The following is a 6,000-nucleotide window of genomic DNA, read 5'->3' on the forward strand; positions in this document are numbered from 1 at the left end:
AGTGTTCTCGTTTGTAAATTGGGCATGATAATAGTATTTATCTAAAAGCAAAGTTGTAAGAACAAAATACAAACTGTTAAGACAGTGCCTGGTACATACATAGTAAATGCAAGAACCATGAGCTAAAAGAGGCTTGTCCATTTTTAAATGGTTGAAAAAAATCAAAGGAAGAATAACCTTTTATGACACTTGAAAATTACATGCAATTCAAATTTCAGCTCCCATAAGGAGAGTTTTATTGGAACATGGCCATGCTCATTCGTTTACATACTATCTGTTGCTGCTCCTGCACCCCACAACGGCAGAGTTGAGTGGTTGTGACAGGGGTGGTATGGCCCACAAAGCCTGAAATATTTACTATCTGGCCTTTTATAGAAATAACTTGCTGACCTCTATGTAGACTGAAGCCGGAGAAGGACTGCCTGAGGGCAGGTAGAGCAAAGCTTGCCTCATGTAGGGGCCTCCCTTCTGTGGGGCCTGGGCCAGGGAGGGTGATTGGGAGTCCACGTTCCATTCAGAGATTAGCCCATGAAGCGGGTTCTGAGAAGAATGGAGGACCCCCCAGAGACAGAATCATCATGCCCGCCCATATCCACCTCGCGCTGGGAGTCTGGGAATATTGCCTTAGCATGCTATCTGGTACCTGGTTTGAGGCACCAGAAGGAGGTTTAGAGGGGCTGGCCCTGTGGCTTAGTGGTTGAGTTTGGTGTCCTCCACTTTGGCAACCTGGGTTTGCAGGTTTGGATCCTGGGTGCAGACCTACACCACTTGTCAGCCCTGCTGTGGTGGCAACCTACATATAAAGTAAAGGAAGATTGGCACAGATGTTAGCTCAGGGCTAATATTCCTCAGCCAAAAAAAAAACAACACAGGTTTGGGGTGAGGTGGCCTATCTGCTGTGCCAGCCAAGTCCATCTTTAGCCACATATTAAAGCAAGATCAGAAATCTGTGTTCTGGAATTTTAATATTGTGTTCTCAGTTTCTTAGTATACTTTTTTTTGGTACAATCTGGAGGATTTTTTTTTCTCAAAGGGGTACAACTGACCATTTGAGTGGGGTAGTTCTTAGATGCATAGATTGTTCCTGCCCACTAAATGCCAGTGGCCTTCCCAGTCATACTGACAAGCAAAACAAAAACGAAAACAAAAACAAGAAAAGTGGCTCCCCCATATTTCTCAGACTCCTAAGAACCAAGAATGGGAGAAGGATTGGGTCTCAGTGTCTTGACCTGCAGATTATACTGGTATCAGGACGACTGGACACTTTCAGAGCCCAGGAAGAGCTTGAGTGCTGGAATATGTACCCAGAAGGAAAAACACTTTTCTGGCCTGTGACTTGTTTTGACTTTGAATGCTGTAGAAGTGACACAGTGTGACTTCCAAGGTCAGTTTTTAAGGGCATTGTCACTTTTATTTTCAATGGAATGCTGCCTTGAGTCCACTGTGCACTGAGCAGCCTGATCATACAGGCAGCTCTACAGCATAAATTGTACCACCTTGAGGCAGGGAGCTGACTTAAAAAAAAAAAAAAAACAGCTTTATTGAGATATAATTCACATACCATACAATTCACCCATGTAAAGCGTACAATTCAGCGGTTTTTAGTATGTCCATAGACATATGCGACCATCACCACAATTTTAGAATAGTCACATCAAAAAGAAACCTGCCCTTTAGCTGTCACCTCCCTATGCTCCATCCTTGCCCCCCCCTTAATTAATCACTAATCTACTTTCTGTCTCTGTACATTTCCTTATTGTGAATATTTCATATAAGTGAAATCATACAATGTGTGGTCTTTTGGACTGACTTCTTTCACTTAGCGTAATGTTTTCAAGATTCATCCATGTAGTAACGTGTGTTAGTACTTCATTCCTTTATGTAGATGAATAATACTCCATTGTATGGATATACCACATTTTGTTTATTCATTCACCAATTAATAGAAATTTGGCTAGTTTACACCTTCTGGCTTTTATAAATAGTGTTGCTGTGACATTTGTATATAAGTTTTTGTCTAGACATATGTTTTTATTTCTGTTGGATATCTACCTAGTCGTAGAATTGCTGGGTCCTATGGTAACTCTATGTATAACTGTTTGAGGAACTGCCAGGCTTTGTCTCAAAATAGCTGTACCATTTTACATTCCCACGAGTAGTGTGTGAGGGTTCTGATTTCTCAGAATCCTTGACAACACTTGTTATTCTCTGACTTTTTGATTGTAGCCATCCTACTGGATGTGAAGTGGTATCTTACTGTGATTTTGATTTGTGTTTTCCTGATAACTGATGATATTGGGCATCTTTCCAAGTGCTCATTAGCCATTTGTATATCCACTTTGGAGAAATGTGTATTGTCCATTTTATAATTGGATTATTCATCTTTTTTCTTATTGAGTTGTATAAATTCTTTGTACCTTCTAGTACAAGTCCCTTATGAGCTATATGACTTGCAAATATTTTCCCCCATTCTATGGGTTTTCTTTTCACTTTCTTGATGGTGTCCTTTGAAGCACAAAAGTTTTAAATCTTGGTGAAGTCCAATTTATCTATTTTTTCTTTTATTGCTCACACTTTGGGTGTCATAATTAAGAATTTGCTGCCAAATCCAAGATCATGAAGATTTACTCTTACTTTCTTTTCTAAAATTTTTATAGTTTTAGGTCTTATATTTAGGTTTTTGATCCATTTTGAGTTAATTTTGGTATGTGTGTGAGGTTAGGGTACAACTTCATTCTTTTGCTTGTGGCTGTATCGTTGTTCTGGCACCATTTGTTGAAAAGACTATTCTTTTCTCGTTGAATGATCTTGGCATTCTTGTTAAAAATCAGTGGACAATAAACACATAATTTTATTTCTGGACTCTCAATTCTATTTCATTAATCTCTGAGTCTATCCATATGCCAATACCACACTGTTTTTATTGCTGTTGTTCTGTAGTAAGTTTTGAGATTGGGAAGTTTGAGTCTTCCTACATGGTTCTTCTTTTTCAATATTGTTTTGGCTCTTCTGAGTCGCTTGCAATTTCATATGAGTTTTAGAATCAGCTTGTCAGTTTCTACAAAGAAGTCCACTAGGATTCTGATAGAGATTGTGTTGAATCTATAGATACATTCAGGGAGTATTGCCATCTTAGCAATATTAAGTCTTCCAATCCATGAACATGGGATGTTTTTCCACTTATTTAGATCTTCTTTGATTTCCTTCAACAATGTATTTGTAGTTTTTAGGGTACAAGTTTCGCACTTCTTTTGTTAACTGTATCCCTATCTGTTTTATTCTTTTTGATGCTATTGTAAGTGGAATTGTTTTCTTAATTTCATTTTTGGATTGTTCATTGCAAGTATATAAAAATATAATTGAGTTTTTATACTACTCTTACATATTGTATCCATGCTGAATTTGCCTATTAGTTCTAAAAGTTTTTTTAGTGGATTCTTTAGGATTTTCTATATACAAGATCACGTCATCTGTAAATAGAAACAATTTTACTTTCTTTCCAATCTGGATGCATTTTCTTTCTTTTTCTTGCCTAATTGCCCTGATTAGAATCTCCAGTAACAATGCTGACTAAAAGTGGTGAAAGTGGACTTCCTTATCTTGCTTCTTAGAAGGAAAGCCTCTCATCTTTCATCATTAAGTACGATGTTACCAATAGGTTTTTTTGGTAGATATTTTATCAAATTGAGGAAGTTTCCTTCTATTTCTAGTTTATTTAGTGTTTTTACCATGAAAGAGTTGGAATTTCTCAAATACTTCAGTGTCTATTGGGACAATCATGTGGGTTTTGTTTTGTTAATATGATATATTACATTATTGGGTTTTTGGATGTTAAACCAATTTTTCATTCCTGGAATAAGTCCTACTTGCTTATGATGTATAGTTCCTTTTATATGTTGATGAACTCTGTCCAGTAATATTTTGTTGAGAAATTTTGTGTCCATGTTCATAAGAGATATTGATGTGTAGTTTTCTTTTCTTGTGATATCTTTGTCTGGTTTTGGTATCAGATTAATACTGGCCTCATAGAATGAGTTGGGAAGTGTTCCCTCCTCTTATATTTTTTGGAAGAATTTGTGAAGAGTTGGTATTAATTCTATTTTAAATGTTTGGTAGAATTTAGCAGAAAAGCTGTCTGGGCCAGGGCTTTTCTTTGTGTGTAGTTTTTTAAATTATGAATTCAATCTCTTTACTTGTTATAGGCCTATTCAGACTATTTATTCTTGAATCAGTTTTGGTAGTTTGTATCTTTCTAGAAATTTATCCATCTCATCTGAGTCATTTAATTTATTGGCATACAGTTGTTCATAATATTTCTTTATAATCCTTTTTATTTCTCTATGGTGAGTAATAACATCCCCTCTTTAATTTTGGAATCTAGTAATATGAATCTTTTTTTCTCTCTCTCTCCTTTTTTTTTATAAATATAACTAAAGATTTGCCAATTTGTTGAGCTTTTATAGAACAAACTTTTGGCTTAATTAATTTTCTATATTGTTTTTCTGTCCTTTACTTTATTAATTTCTGCTCTAATCTTCAATATTTCCTTCCTCCTGCTTGCTTTGGGTTTAGTCTGCTCTTCCTTTTTCAGTGTCTTAAGATGGAAAGTGAGGTTATGATTTGAGATCTTTTTTCTTTCTTAATATTGGTGTTTACAGCTATAAATTTCCTTCTAAGCACTACTTTAGCTGCATCCCATAAGTTTTGGTATATCATGTCTTCATTTTCATTTGTCTCAAAGTATCATCTGATTTCCCTTTTGATTTCTTCTTTGATCCATTAGTTATTTAGGAATGAGTTCTCTAATTTTCACATATGAGTTTCCCAAATTTCTTTCTGTTTTTGATTTCTAATGTTATTCCATTGTAGTAGGAGAACATATACTTTGTATTATTTCTATTCTTTTTTACTTTTCTTTCTTTCTTTCTTTTTTGCTGAGGAAGATTCACCCTGAGCTAACATCCACTGCTGATCTTCCTCTTTTTGTCTGTGAGCCACTGCCACAGCATGGCCACTGACAGACAAGAGGTGTACCTTCATGCCTGGGAACCAAACCTGGGCTACCAAAGTGGAACTCGCGGAACTTAACCACTAGGCCACCGGGGCTGGCCCTGTTTCTTCTTTTGAATGTATTGGGGTTTGTTTGCTGGCGTAGCATAAGGTCTCTCCTGGAGAATGTTCCATGTGCTCTTGAGAAGGATGTATATTATGGTGTTGTTGGGTGGAGTGTTATATAATTGCCTCTTAGATTTCTAGTGTTGTTCATGTCTTCTGTTTCCTTCTTGATCTCCTGTCTAGTTGTTCTTTCCATGATTGTAGGTAGTATTGAAGTCTCCAACTATTATTGTTCAATTTCCCATTTCTTTATTTCTGTCGGTTTTTGCTTAGTGTATTTTGGGTCTCTGTTTTTATGTGTGTATATGTTTATAGTTGTTTTATCTTCCTGATGGACTGACCCTTTTATCAGTATTAAATGCCCTCTTTTTATCTCTAGTAACATTTTTTTGTTTTAAAGTCTATTTTATCTGATAGTAGTATAGCTACTCCAGCTTTCTTGTGGTTGCTCCTGGCGTGCTATTTTTCCATCCTTCTACTTTCAATCTATTTGTATCTTTGAATCTAAAATGTTTCTCCTCTAGATAGCATATAGTTTACATCATTATTTTTTATCCAGTCTGACAATCTCTGCCTTTTGATTGGATTGTTTCATTCATTTACATTCAATGTTTTTATTGGTATAGTTGGATTTACATCTACCATTTTACTTTTTTGTTTTCTATATTTCTCATGTCTCTCTTGTTTCTCTATTCCTCCTTTACTGCTTTCTTTTGCATTAAGTAAATATTTTCTAGTGTAATATTTTAATTACTGTAATGATTTTTTGCTATTTTTTTTGAGATACTTCCATATTGGTTGTTCTGGGCTTACTATATACATCTTATCAGAAACAGCTTCAGATTTATACTAATTTTATTCCAATGAGCTATAGAAACATTCCAC

Source organism: Equus asinus, chromosome 6 (assembly GCF_041296235.1).
Source record: "Equus asinus isolate D_3611 breed Donkey chromosome 6, EquAss-T2T_v2, whole genome shotgun sequence".
NCBI classification, from domain to species: Eukaryota; Metazoa; Chordata; class Mammalia; order Perissodactyla; family Equidae; genus Equus; species Equus asinus.